Genomic DNA, 16,502 nt, shown 5'->3' with positions numbered 1-16,502 from the left:
TTGCTTGCTTCTTCGAAATTCTCAGTTAATCTGTAGTACGGGATTGGTCCAGAATTCTGAGAATGATTTTACAATGATCCGCTGCAATTCTCCGTGACAAGATTTATGTGACAGATGTCGGTCATATGTCGGCGGTAGGGACTCAAAGTTACTATGGTTTGGTATATCTAGTTAAAAAGCTCTTTTTAAGTAAAACTGAGAAATAAATATCAAATAAGGGACGAGGTTAAGTTAGGATGTATATTATATATATGCTACTTAATGTTTACTTATTTCTTATTTTGTATGTTCGACTAATCTTTTAAGTTAGATGGTAATATTTTATTGTAGGTACTACCTATATCAACTAGAATGCACCTTCATATTATACACATGTACACCTAGTTATGTGTAGATGTTTCTGTTATATGTAGCCTGATTCGAAGTTGTATAGTCTCTATGATTAATTAATAAGCTCTACCTAGGTATTATATGGATAGGGAATTACGGTGTCAAAAACGACACTTATTGTGCCTGAGCTGTAAGTTCACATTTTTGGCACATTTGTTTTGAAGTATATTGCGATGTGGTTAAGACCAAGCTAAGACGTATCGTTTACCAAATCTAGCGATTATTTACGAATTGGTTTAATCTATTAGGCCCTATGTATAGGTAGGTGCTTAAACAAATATACGATTTCTATCAACTTATTGAAATGTCATTTGAATCGAAATGACAGACTCTGCAACAGCACTAGTTTAAAAATAAAAATGAATGATAAATGACATAATAAGTAAATCCTGCGTGATAAATGAATATCGTAAAATACTCACTAACGAATAACCGCAAAAATGTAACATGTGTTAAATTATGTTTTAAGTAAGCGATATATTATATATAAGTACTTGATTTTCTTAAATACTAGTTTGATTGATATTGAAATGAGCCTAGAGGGTCTCACTGCTGGGCAAAGGCCTCCCTCTTCCCTTTCCACGTATCCCGGTCCTGACCCGTTTCCCATCAGTTCTCATCAAAAGCGTCAAGATCATCTCGCCAACGCCGTCGAGGTTTACCGCGACCCCGGGTTCGATTTGGTGGGACCCAATTGGTTGTCGTTTTAGCCCATAAGTCATCCGGCATACGACAAACGTGCCCTGCCCAGTCCCACTTAAGCTTGGCGGCTGTTTCAGCCACGTCAGTTATCCGTGTTTTGGAGCGTAGTACAGTGTCTCTTATGCGATTGGTCAACTTCACACAGAGTATACTACGCTCTATGGCACGCTGATAGACCCTGAGGGTGGATTTCTGAACTTTTGTTAAAGACCAAGTCTGTGCTCCATAGGTCAGGTTAAATACTATTACAGGATTTTATTTAAAATTTCATTAGGTCGCGCCAGTTTACGTTTTGTGGAAGCTGTCATGTGTCAAATATGTGAACTTACGGCTCCGGGACAATACATATGTTTAAAGAAACTTTAATTAATATACTAAACGGACGTAAAAATAGTAAAGTATGATTCGAAACCTTCATCAACGATTGCTAAAGCTTCGTAGCAATAATTGGTTAAAATTCTATTCATGAAGTTAAGGTTCCATTTAAATCATTATTTTTTTCGACAGGAAGGCTTGTTAATTTACATGGGAGGGATCCGGCTTGCCATCAGCGGAATTGTCCACACCACTCGGCGCTGACGGCCGTGACCGGCCCTATTGTGGCCCGAATCCAACTCAAATTGGAATCAATCGAGCGCCAATGTCAAAAAACTCTGTAAAAAGTGTGAGAGTCGTTCAGGCTTCACTGTTTGGGTGACAAAAGTTGGACAAGTGTGCAATCGACGATGTAGTTGGATTGGCGGTTCTTGAACTTTGGTAGGTACAAATTTAAGGCGACCTAAGTATTTTAGAACTGCCTTACTAGTTTGTCAATGTAATATATCTATAATATTGTCGGGTTGGACCTAACTTATTTATGTGAAGTTTCAGCTTAATTTAATATTGAATGTTAAGTGGGGCTAATTTTGCTTGCAGTGGAGCTTGCAGGGTTTGTAATAAATATGCATTTATTATTTATAACGCTTCTAAGTACCTAGTAATAAAAGTTTACTGGCTTGAGCATCTTTAATCTGGCAGTCACAACTTGCCAATTCACATAAGATCCAGAAAAAGTACGTCCTGGGCCAAACTAACTCTACTAGCATGCTCCGGATTTTTGTAGGTAACCCTGATGCATATCCGACATCCGTGTAACAAAGGGCTTCAGATAGGTACAAGTAGCTCAGTGGGTAATAAGAGCTAATACAGATAATCTACAAAATAAACAAACAATCATAACACCAGCATTGTTCTGTTGCGAACAATAACGCCGTGTAACAATATCCTAAGATAAACTTGAGAAGAACAAAGTGGGTACAATTGTTTATGTATTAACTTTTGATGTTGAAATATCGGTTAATACATCAATAAAAGGTGAATTAATATGAAAGGTAATTTCAATTGAAATAGTATTTAGTTACTCATAATTATAATACGATGACTTAAATTTAAACGTTTGAATAGTAACTATAATATTGCATACTACAGATAATCAAGGAAAAGTTTACATAGCTTGTTTGTTTTTTTTTATGAAATACATAGTAAGATCTACTTATCCATCTGATACAAATAACCGTGTGTGTGTGGATTGAGTGAGCACCTTCCGAAAATAAAAAAAAATATGCTGATCATTTAGTAAAAGTTCTAAAACAATTGTAAAACGAATCTCTGAATTTGTAAAAAGATAAATCAAAAGATACAGCCATTAACATGTGCTCACTCAGTTCTCACAAACTACCAACGAAAACAGTGAATATATTCATTTAACATATAATATTTATATACTAACATTTAGTAAAAAATAGGCCAACCTACCTCTATAAATATTAGATCACCTAGTGACGTATTTAATTTTTTACAAATAGTTTCTTATGCTCACTCAATCCTCACACTTTTGAAAAGCCGAATTTTGATGAAAAACATAAGATTTAGACCGCTATTATATGTGTATAGTTTAGTAAAAGTGAAATGGGAATTTGTAAAATACAAAACGAACCACTAACGTGTCAGGTTTTTTTATAATAAATTTTTGTAAGTGCTCACTCAGTCCACACGTTTTGAGAAAGTTAAAAATGTAAATATCTTACGATTTGTAGCAACTAAGACACTAGAAAGTACTTCAACATTTAGTAAAAATTTTTACTAAATATCCACCATCTAATATTTTATATTCGTTGTCTGGTTTTAAAGATATTCAGACATAACTTTTCTCATACAAATGTATCAAGTAGGGTGACCACACTATGTCGGCTCCTGATTTTCCCCACCTTCCCATTGTGATATTGAGATTGGGGAGTGAGATTCGTTCAATTTTGATAATAGTTTATATTAAACTAATACCACTTCACTAGTAAGAAACCAATTCACTAGTAAGAAACCAGAACCTGGTAATCTAATCGTGCTAACAGATGAGCGTACCGGATTTGTAAGTGGGAGCGAGAAAATAATAACTATTTCTAGCTCCCATTTACAAGCTAGCAAGCATCCATATGGATGACCTTGGTGCGGTACGGTGCTCGTACGGTCATGTGTTAGCAGCTTTACAGCGTGCGTAGCCGAATGGCATTACTCCGACGCCAAACGAAAACGAAACGCCGTGCCAGTTAGTTTGGCTCTGTCGCGCCAATACGCACAAGCGATATAGATGTCGATATGGTTATTATCCTGACGTCGATAAAAATTACACAATACACATCATCACTAGGCCAAGAACATAACCTAAAAACAATTTGCAGATGGAGAATTAATATGGTATTAGTTTAATATAAACTATTATCAAAATTGAACGAAACTCCCCAATCTCAATATGACAATGGGAAGGTGGGGAAAATCAGGAGCCGACATAGTGTGGTCACCCTACTTGATACATTTGTATGAGAAAAGTTATGTCTGAATATCTTTAAAACCAGACAACGAATATAAAATATTAGATGGTGGATATTTAGTAAAAATTTTTACTAAATGTTGAAGTACTTTCGAGTGTCTTAGGTGCTACAAATCGTAAGATATTTACATTTTTAACTTTCTCAAAACGTGTGGACTGAGTGAGCACTTACAAAAATTTATTATAAAAAAGCCTGACACGTTAGTGGTTCGTTTTGTATTTTACAAATTCCCATTTCACTTTTACTAAACTATACACATATAATAGCGGTCTAAATCTTATGTTTTTCATCAAAATTCGACTTTTCAAAAGTGTGAGGATTGAGTGAGCATAAGAAACTATTTGTAAAAAATTAAATACGTCACTAGGTGATCTAATATTTATAGAGGTAGGTTGGCCTATTTTTTACTAAATGTAAGTATATAAATATTATATGTTAAATGAATATATTCACTGTTTTCGTTGGTAGTTTGTGAGAACTGAGTGAGCACATGTTAATGGCTGTATCTTTTGATTTATCTTTTTACAAATTCAGAGATTCGTTTTACAATTGTTTTAGAACTTTTACTAAATGATCAGCATATTTTTTTTTTAATTTTCGGAAGGTGCTCACTCAATCCACACATACACAAACAACCTTAGTGACCAAATAAAACACTTAAATGTTACCATCATGTGAACTTTTATTAAAACAGATAATATTTTGATCCATTGGCAATAATGTGTGTGTATCAGCATATTTAGCTCAAATAATTGCAAAATTATTTTTTCTGAATCCTGTCATTGTTCTTACTTGAGGAGTGTCTTTTCAAAAGGACTTATTTCTATAATTCAAGTCGACTTAGGGCCACTTGCACCAACGAAAATGGAGGGTTAACCCGAGGGTTAACCCACCATTTTGTATAGAATTTGACAGTTGACAGCCCACTAACCCTGGGTTAAGTGGTTGGTGCAAGTGGGTCTTATAGAAATAAGTCCTTGATAAGTGCCTGTGCTGTACATTGCTGGCAATTTTATTAGGGTTCCGTACCTCAAAAGGAAAAAACGGAACCCTTATAGGATCACTTTGTTGTCCGTCTGTCCGTCCGTCCGTCCGTCTGTCAAGACCCTTTTTCTCAGGAACGCGTGGAGGTATGAAGCTGAAATTTATATCAATTACTCAGGTCTACTGTCCCTTGAAGCTGTGAAAAAATAAAACTTCTATGTCAACGCAATCAAAAGAAACAGCAATTTAAGCTGCATATTTTGAAACTCGCAAGTACTCGCAAGGGAATCAAAACCTAAAGGGTACTTCCAGTCGACCTAGAATCTTGAAATTTGGCATGAAGCAACGTTTTATAGCACACATAAAGGAAAAATTCCGAAAACCTTAAATTTTTAGTTACATTACAAAATATTCTTAAATTTATGCTCCTCCATCTTTCCCCATTGTAATGTTATGAATTTCATTTTGCAATAAAAATACCATAGTTATGACTCGATTGTCGTAATGAACGAACTTTGTAAACCTTGCAGGTTTGTACGGAACCCTCGGTGCGCGAGTCCGACTCGCACTTGGCCGGTTTTTTTTGTTAAAAACTTTATAAAGTTTTTTTTACTTATTAATTAAATTATGGCCATGGCTAAATTAAATAACTACTTATGTTAGATTACGCTCCTTTTGAAAAGCTCACTTGCTGGTAACACACTGTAGATAATTTAAAGGATAAAGAAAGCTCGGTCGCTCTATAGGCATAGTTCCACGTATTAAGTAGTTGGAGTGGTCGAAGTAACTTCTTCGTCCTCTACATGTCCGGCAGCGGGTCAGACTAAGAAAAACTTCCACAAAAAATAACCCAAATTAACTGTTTCCATGCACGTATTTGGAACATAACTGATCAATCCTAAATAATAAATTGTTTTGCTGTTGTAATAATTGTTAGAAATCGTTTTCCTTGAATGTTCAAGAGGAATTATGAAATGTATAGTATGCCAATTAAATTAAAGACAAGTTATTTAGAGAACTACTACTCTCATGTACATTTTGTTTGCGATAGGGATATAATAACTTCAATGCCATGTTGTTCTCCCACAAAAAAATGAATTGCTACAAACAGATTATTGCATTTTAGTTTTCTTTATTAGTAGTTCACTTAGAAGACGTTTTATACTAAATATCATAAAAAAAGCCAATTTGCTTGTTAGAATCACATCTAATTACTAAATAGGTACCTGTGTCACTTTCAGGTGTGAAAAATTGCATGCATCGTCTCGCGGTTAATAAAAGCACCAATGCTCGACATTGGCCCAGTAGATGCCACTTTCTATCTTAAGTTATTGTCAATAAATGGATGCTGATAAGCAACAATGTGTCAACCCACACGCCAACCATTTTGAGAAAATGGCGTCTAAAGATTTTTTTTTATTTTTTTGTGTTTCTCTTTAAAAAAATAGTTTTTATTTAGATTGTTGTGTTTTTCAGCTATAATATGTTGACTAGTAGTGATTATTGTAGCTTAATTTCAAAACAAACTTCAATTTGACGAAATAATGCCCTTTTCTTTTATTGCGAATTGTTCGATGACGTTAAACTTTTTCAAGACTGTGTTATGATACTTAACTCACTTTTGCTAATTGTTTAAAAATATCTATGAGACTTAAAAAAACATGTTAAAGCACATGACTTGTTGTTGTGAAATACTCAACCTATGCACAAATTTAACTTTATACTTAAAGTGTTAAGTAACATAACAGTCATGGTTATGTTATTAGGTATGTAGGAATCAAAACATTATTTGTTAATCAAACCTTGTAATGTTTTTTTCCCCTCACTAGCTCGGAAACACGTGTTTTGTCCTTTAATACCAGCGGGTAAAAACGCATTTTATCCACTAGTGGGTAAAGTAATTTGACCTTGAATAAAGTCAAATTAACTGCTTTAAAATTGATAAAAGTAGGTGAATCTATTAATAAAAATGATTTACCACCTGTGAAACTACTGGAAGCAGTGATAAACGCATTTTTTGCGTTGTAGTTTCCTCGCTATAGTGAGGGGAAAAGTTTTGTGTTACACTCGGGTGCAAATGTATTTTACTTCTCGTGTGTTAAAAATACAACTTTGCCCCCTTGTATAACAAATAACTATTTCTACTCCCAAACTGTTATTCGACATTTACAGGGTCGTGCATAGATCTTTAAAACCCTTCATAAAAGTCTATTCCCCAAAGCCAGCGTCCGCTGGCTTTCCGCGCGTGCGCTCAGTATCGAAAAATCTGAAAACACATTGTTTGGTTCTGTAACCATGGAAACGCATTGTTATAACGATACTGCGTGCGTGCGCGGGAAGGCTTTGGGCAGCTGAGCTGACAGTGCAAGCCTTTGCATCAAAATACAGGAAACAAGAAAACTATTAAAAACGAAGTGCATGGTAGTTCTAAAAGTATTGTATTGTATGCAATGGTGTTTAACTGACTCAAAAATACTCGTGGCGTCTTAATAATAAATTTCGGCTTTGCCTCAAATTGTTACCCACGCCACTCTTTTTGACCTCCTTTAAACGCCTCTTGCATAAAATACTATAAATTAACTATTAGAGTAATGATCATTTCTAGACAGATATTTAAATTATCTGTGCTTTTTCAACAAAGAATCATTACAAAAACTAAATAATCATCTTTTATCTAAAAAAAATAAACCACTTACCAAAAATATTAATCAAAATATTTTTTTACGCTAAGAAATGGAGTAAGTCATTTAAATCATGAAACTCATGACTTGTACAAAAACAAAAAATAAAATATCTTTTAACAAAATAACCATTTAGCCAGACCATTTAGTAAGTATTAATCAAAACCTATGACTTTTTGACATTTACTGTTCATGGTGAATGTTACAGAATATGTATGAAAATATTAGTAAAAGTGCGTTTTGGCTTGGAGTGCTGTTCAATATTTCCATACATTTTCCGCAGGCCTCACCGTGATAGTAAAATATCAAAAAGTCATGGTAACCGTCCTGGTAGCCACATAAAGGCACATAATCTATTTAGTAGCTTATATTAGTTTTTTATATAAACACGTATAGCAAAAATGTATGCAAATTATAATAACGGATATGTACATTCATGACTTAAAATGTTAAATTTCGTACTGAATTACCATTAATGTGCAAAAATATACTAACGGACTGAGTCATAACTTATTCAAACATAATTTAATATGATCAGTTATATTTTACAATATAGTGTCATGGTACTTACACCAAAAAACGAACAATTTATGACCCTAATATAATTTAACAATAATGACTTATGTTTTATAACACGAGTCGTAGCATAAAACAACGAATAAAATATTATTTTGCAATATAATCATTTAAGTCTCATAGTGGGTAACTATGACATTTTTTGCGTTTTGCAGGAATGAGTCAAGTGTAAAACATTATTTAAAATCGTTTTAATTATAGTTAAATAACATTATTTTTGAATGTGAATACATGTAAATTATTGTATTTGGCATTTAAATGAATACATGACAAAAAAAGACAGAAATAAGCTATTAAACTATATGTTTTTCGGAAAACTGACCTCAAAACGTATTCCGTAAAAAAAGTATGATTACACCTTATAAATACCGCATTTTTGTCACCAGTAGTATTTAACACTTGAAAACCGCAATAATGAATATATTTTTGCTGATAATTTGTTTAATTACTTATTATAAACACTATTTTTAGGAACACCTACCTTCACACCGCTTGTGCTGAAACAGAACTAGCGGAATGTGATTTTCGCAATAATGAGTCAACCCTCATAACACATTATTATAATTTAAATATGTCTTCTGCCAATTACTATAATAAGTTAAGTTTCTTGACACATTAATGCAAAACAGGCAACACACGATAAAGGATTTGTGTTAACCTATTTTTTTACTTTTGGGATTGTGAAAATTTTCAAAACGAAAAGGTCATTTTTGCAAATTGAAGTTTAAAAATCCAACTTTAACATGGCATTAAAATCTCATTTTTTTAGTTTTTGTGGGTTGACACATTATTGCTTATCACCATCCAAATATGACAATAGGCTGTCATCTATCGGGTATTAGTGTCGGGCACTGGTACGTTTACCTTAACTGTAAACGGCTGCGAACCGATTTAGTAGGTAAGCAAGACTTTTTGCACATCACTTACTCAGGACAATATCACATCTTTTATGTTATGACAAATGGTTTATTATTATTATTACAATAAAAGGTAACTATAGTATAAAATATACAGTGGAGTCAAGAAATCAATTAATACTTCTAAGGTTAACAGTCAGTTAAAAAGTCCCTGAAGAGGGATAACAAAATATCATCATCAATTCATCATCATCATCAAGGTTAACATTTGAGTACCTATAAACATTTTTATAACATGACTACTCTGTTATATAAATGCAGGAAGACGATCCCTTATAGAGTTTCTAAGAGATACTTTTTTAACCGTCTTTTAAAGGTATTTTTGTTTGGTTCCTGTGTTACACATTAGGAAAAACTGTCACTATTCCAAGCTGATATTTACTACGTAAGTAGGTAAGTACGTATATTGAGATGGGTTTACCTTCATACCTACGAAAGCCACGGATCCATACGAATCCCACGGTAAGCCTCTTAACAACAATAACTCGATTTATTTCGACAGATTTCGCATGAGGACCGGGTAAGAAAACCTATGCCTATGAAAGGATATGCGAGTAATATACTTACACAGTACGATATTCTATCTCTTCAAACTTAATGGGTTTGAGCCAAGCTCGATGACATTAGCGACGGTAAAAACTCAGTATATTAGACTCAATTATTTAGTAAAAAAAACAACCTTCAAAAACAGAAATGCTACTAAATGTACGTTGTAGTTGTGTGGTAGGGCACAGCACAGCGGATATCATCTCGCTCGAATCTAGAGCAGAGCCCAACTGGGGAAGTACCCCCGCCTTACAGAAGACCGCAGCCAAATAGCACTAGACCCTACTCATAGTGTTCCTGCCGGTGAGTAAGGCTGCCAGAGCTCAACGAGGGTGCGGTGTGCTGACGACGGGAGGACTTACGTAACTAATTTATTCCATCTATTGTCCTTTGAGTCGTCGGCAACCCGAAGCTCCTTCGAACTTGTACACTCCTTTTTGCTGTGTACTTATACTTATACTTCTGGCGAACAGACGGGTAAAACATCTAGAGTAGGGTGAGGAATTACTTTTTTTACCCCAAAAATAAATCCCTGGTATTAAAACTTTAATTTTAAACTCGTTGCTGGATTTTTAACTTAAAACTTTGCTATTTTAACTATAAAACTCCCGTGAGACTCATACATATTTAAAAACGCTAAAGTCGAGTTCACGGTGGAGAGGGAGTTAGATGGGAAGTTGCCCTTTCTGGATGTATTGGTCATGCGAGATCCCAGGGGACGGTTACATACTACAGTGTATCGAAAACCAACTCACACTGACAGATACCTAAGGGCAGATTCACACCACCACCCGTCTCACTTGTCGTCTGTACCGAGAACATTGATCAACCGCGCCTTGAGTTTGTGTGTTCCTCAGCACGTAAACCGGGAATTGAGTCATGTTAGGGGTGTTTTGGAAAGTAACGGTTACAACTGGAGGCATAGTAATCGAATTGCGAATGCATCCGCGCGACCACGACCACCGGCGGTGGAAAGGCTGCCCTTATACTTGCCGTACATCAAGGGAGTGACGGATAAGATCGGACACTTGTTACGCCGAAGATATAGCATCAAGACGATTTTCCGTCCTCACACGCAGCTCAGGAAATGGATGCGTTCGCCAAAAGACAAGGAGCCCTTAAATGTTCCCGGGGTGTACAGGATCCCGTGTTCCTGTGGGAAGTCATACATTGGAGAGACCGGCCGGAACATCTCGACAAGGCTTTCTGAACACATACGTAGTATGAAGGGCCGGGACACCCACAGCTCTGCGGTGACAGAACACGTATTGGATTCGGACACGACGCACTATGTAAGATTTGATAGGGTAACCGTACTGGCGCGAGAAAAGTTCTTCGTTCAGCGGAAAATACGGGAAGCTATAGAAATTAGTCGTCATCCTAATTTCAATCGTGACAGTGGTTGGTCGGTGCCACCGAGTTGGAAAACAGTTCTAGGCACTACGTCGGTCCCCAGTGTAAACGCACCCTTAACAAGTGACGTAATAAGTGTTGTGTGCAATCCTGCTTTTGACAAAAGTAACATAGTGGGTAGCTCCGATCTCGCCACGGTGACGTCGCCCGCGCCGCCGACCCCCCCTGCGCCTGTCCTCAGCAGCCGGCGGGGTGTCGCTACTCTTGAGAAAGGCTCTCGAAATTGAGCCGAAACATGTCGAACGCTATATCGACTTAATACGTGAGTAACCCGCTTAAAATATTTTTAAAACTTTGCTGGTTGATATATTAAATAGAAATCATAACTCGTTGAATTTTTCCGTATAAATCAATTACTTATAACAGAACGTCAATACACAGTAGAAAATTCTACTAAGTACTTGTCATTCATTCTGTACTCCAGCTCGATTCTTATTATCTCACATTAAAAGTGATAAATGCCAAAGTGAGGTAATTAGGGTAGTATTATACGAGCAGTCGTGATGATCGAAAAGCTTTCACTTTCATAGTGCGCGCACGCCTCTGTGGATCTACTGACATAATGCGTTTGACATAGGTTCGGTTACTGTCGCATTCTCGCGTATTACTTAATCTTATAATGGTATAACCAATCCTAATCCACTTGGAATGAGGTTTATTTCTGAGACAGTTTCAGAGAGAGATACGAGGTACAGTGTAAGGTAGTCACTGAGAAACAAGGCTACAAATTGTCTTTAAGTAGAGATAGAGTTGAGTACAAAAGTAGGTAATTGATTATGGTTCATTGTGCAAAATTGTATTGTTTATTATTTTTAATTCTAAAGAATTCAATTTTAATATTAGAGTTAATATTTAAATGCCAAGAATTTAATCATGTTGAACTACTATATTCATTATAACAACGTAGATAAATATATAAATATAAAAGCGGCTTTATAGCAACCGACAAAGTGGGACGTTTTCCCGTGCACACTCACATTGTATAATTATTCTTCAATTTCATTTAAGTTCCCCATACCTACCTAATATGCTGATAAGTTACAAAGTAACGTAAAGTTATATTTTTTGGAAGATTTGTGAGTTATTCAATTAACTACCATCTGAATTTCGTCCAAAACTACCAAACCAAATGTAGTAGAATGCTAACTAGTCGTATATGTATGTATGTAGGTACTCAAAGGTGTAAGAAGCCCCATAAAACGTAGTAGTTTTTTTGTAGATACTAGACTACCATGTTGTGATGGTGCTGGTACGTTACAATGTAAAGCAAAGGTAAGATAGTATCTGTGTCCCTAGTGAAAAGGGGTACAAGTCTCACGCAACTCAGCTATATAAGGGCAAAACTGTTATATATAACTTACTGCCTTTTACATCTTAGCTGCACGAAATGTACCCCTTTTCACTGAGGCTACAGATATCGAGTTATCGACAACATGATTCCATAAAGGGAGCTTAGACGACGATCTTTATATTATTTATTGATTTCGCGAATCACAACATGATGCCACTGAACACAAAGCATACAATATCGATAGGTACCTACATACATACATCTATGAGGAAATACTTGACGTATTTATTCTATATAAACGTTCTCAATATTTTCCTCTCTCGACGTTGGCCCTTCATTGAAGAAAATTGAAGAAAATATGAGATTGATATTGCCTGTGCCTGTATTTTTGCCTGTGCCTGTATTTGTTTTTTTTTTTTTCATAAGAACTAAATTGCCACAAACAGTAAAAGCATCGACTAACGATAGACGCCTACATAGCATCGGGAACAATAAATAAGTGTAAGAAATAAAACCGACAATGACATTCTGATGCGACTATGAGAGATGTACTTACTCAAATATTAATCCTAATTTATAACCCCCGACGCAAAAACGATGAGGTGTTATAAGTTTGACGTTTTTCTGTCTGTCTGTCTGTCTGTCTGTTTGTGTGTGTCTCTGTCTGTGGCATCGTAGCTTCCGAACGGATGAACTAATTTAGATTTAGTTTTTGTTTGAAAGCTGAATTAGTCGGGAGTGTTCTTAGCCATGTTTCTTGAAAATCGGTCCACTATGTCGCGGTCGGGGGTTTATCAAAATTTTAATTTTGTGATTATTGTGTACTGATTAAAGAATTTCCCTAGCCCTAAAAATAGAATGAGCCTTACGAAAATAATCCATAATTATAACATAGCTGGCCGAGCTTAATTTTTTTTTGTAATAAGAATAACATATATGTATACTCATACTCGTATCATTATATTAAATTGCAAATATCGTTTATCCCCGAACCGAAGGTCGCATTATTGGATAGATTAAATGAGAAAATAATTTTTAAGAAAAAAAAAACCGTCGCCTTTCGGGTTCTGGTGAAAGCTACTTGCGAATGTTGGATTATGTAGAAATGTGTAAGTATTTTTTAAAACTGCTTTTAATGCTTTAATTATTAGATGGAAACACAAATGAATATACGTATAACGTTAAGGTTTGAGGAGTTTCCTCAATTCCTCATGAATCCGATTATATTATAAGAAATCGAAGCTTGACAAACTTTGACTTCAAAACATATGCTTAACAAACATAACTAAATAAATGTCACTGTTCTGAACTTAAATGCATGCTTTTCTTACAAAAATACCAAAGTCACTATGAGTGTGCCGTTCAGGTTTGAGGAGTTTGGTTCTGGCCATCATCAGCAGTTCCACTGCACCAAATGTCACTGTTCTGGACGAAAGTGCATGCTGTTCTTATAAAAATACCAAAGTCACTATAAGTATGCCGTTCAGATTTGAGGAGTTCGGTTCTGACCATCATCAGAAATTCCACTGCACCAAATGTCACTGTTCTGGATGAAAGTGCATGCTGTTCTTATAAAAATGGCAAAGTCACTATAAGCGTGCCGTTCAGATTTGAGGAGTTTGGTTCTGGCCATCATCAGCAGTTCCACTGCACCAAATGTCACTGTTCTGAACGAAAGTGCATGATGTTCTTATAAAAATACCAAAGTCACTATAAGCGTGCCGTTCAGATTTGAGGAGTTCGGTTCTGACCATCATCAGAAATTCCACTGCACCAAATGTCACTGTTCTGGACGAAAGTGCATGCTGTTCTTATAAAAATGGCAAAGTCACTATAAGCGTGCCGTTCAGATTTGAGGAGTTTGGTTCTGGCCATCATCAGCAGTTCCACTGCACCAAATGTCACTGTTCTGGACGAAAGTGCATGCTGTTCTTATAAAAATACCAAAGTCACTATAAGCGTGCCGTTCAGATTTGAGGAGTTCGGTTCTGACCATCATCAGAAATTCCACTGCACCAAATGTCACTGTTCTGTACGAAAGTGCATGCTGTTCGTATAAAAATACCCAAGTCACTATAAGCGTGCCGTTCAGATTTGAAGAGTTCCGTTCTGGCCATCATCAGCAGTTCCACTGCACCAAATGTCACTGTTCCGTACCTAAATGCATGCTGTTCCTTTATTAACACAAAAATCACCATATGTATGCCTTTCAGATTTGAGGAGTTCCCTCGATTTCTCCAGGATCCCATCATCAGAACTGGGTTCTGAGAAAAATGGGACCAATCTGTATGTATATACATTCAATCAAAAAAAAAATTTTCAAAATCGGTCCAGGAACGACGGAGATATCGAGGAACAAACATAAAAAATAAAAAAATAAAAAAACATACAGACGACTTGATAACCGTCCTTCTTGAGATATGAGGCGACGGTTAATAATTTTTAAGAAAAAAAAACCGTCGCCTTTCGGGTTCTGGTGAAAGCTACTTGCGAATGTTGGATTATGTAGAAATTTGTAAGTATTTTTTTAAACTGCTTTTAATGCTTTAATTATTAGATGGCAACACAAATGAATATACGTATAACGTTAGGTTTGAGGAGTTTCCTCAATTCCTCATTATATATCCGATTATATTAATATAAGAAATCGAAGCTTGACAAACTTTGACTTCAAAACTCAATATGCTTAACAAACTAAATAAATGTCACTGTTCTGAACTTAAATGCATGCTTTTCTTACAAAAATACCAAAGTCACTATGAGTGTGCCGTTCAGGTTTGAGGAGTTTGGTTCTGACTATCATCATCAGTTCCACTGTACCAAATGTCACTGTTCTAGACGTAAGTGCATGCTGTTCTTATAAAAATGGCAAAGTCACTATAAGCGTGCCGTTCAGATTTGAGGAGTTTGGTTCTGGCCATCATCAGCAGTTCCACTGCACCAAATGTCACTGTTCTGGACGAAAGTGCATGCTGTTCTTATAAAAATACCAAAGTCACTATAAGCGTGCCGTTCAGATTTGAGGAGTTCGGTTCTGACCATCATCAGAAATTCCACTGCACCAAATGTCACTGTTCTGGACGAAAGTGCATGCTGTTCGTATAAAAATACCAAAGTCACTATAAGCGTGCCGTTCAGATTTGAAGAGTTCCGTTCTGGCCATCATCAGCAGTTCCACTGCACCAAATGTCACTGTTCCGTACCTAAATGCATGCTGTTCCTTTAAAAACACAAAAATCACCATATGTATGCCTTTCAGATTTGAGGAGTTCCCTCGATTTCTCCAGGATCCCATCATCAGAACTGGGTTCTGAGAAAAATGGGACCAATCTGTATGCATATACATTCAATCAAAAAAAAAATTTTCAAAATCGGTCCAGTAACGACGGAGATATCGAGGAACAAACATAAAAAATAAAAAAAAAAACATACAGACGACTTGATAACCGTCCTTCTTGAGATATGAGGCGACGGTTAAAAAAATATAGGTAAACTTAAGAAGTTCCCGCCAGGCCCCATGCAAGGAAAGGCGATCCTCCCAGATTTCCTTTCAAATAAGTAAGTAATGTTTTTATTATATATGCAAAATTACGTATGAATCACTGCAATGGAACTTTTCAATGTGTAAGTACTGGATAACATGTTTTGAAAACCATGTACGTATGTATAGTATTTTTGATTCAGAGTTTTGTATGTATGTATGTATGTATGTATAAACTCTTTATTGTACAAAACACAAAACACAAATATGACACAGGATAGACGGTACAAAGGCGAACTTATCCCTTTAAGGGATTTCTTCCAGCTTACCTTTGAGTAGGTGAAATGTGATGAAGAATGGTAGACAAAATGGAATGGAATGGAGAATGGTTTTGTTTTGGCAATAACTAAATTTCAAACAAATAATCTTAACATTACCATTTCTTTCTTGATTTATTACATTAACTTATAAACTGAAATATTATTATTGAATTCCTTAAAGCTAAAACTATTTGTTGTACAGATTATGATAAATATGGATGAAATACCTAGTTAAAAGGCAGTATACTGTGGCACTGCAGTGGTGTGAAGATTGTCCAACCTATCTACGTACCTTACACCACAATGTTTAATATCAACATTTAAGATTAGAGATATC

This window comes from Leguminivora glycinivorella, chromosome 1 (assembly GCF_023078275.1).
Source record: "Leguminivora glycinivorella isolate SPB_JAAS2020 chromosome 1, LegGlyc_1.1, whole genome shotgun sequence".
Taxonomy (NCBI): domain Eukaryota; kingdom Metazoa; phylum Arthropoda; class Insecta; order Lepidoptera; family Tortricidae; genus Leguminivora; species Leguminivora glycinivorella.
The sequence above is the reverse complement of the archived record's forward strand: the minus strand, read 5'-3'. Positions refer to the sequence as shown.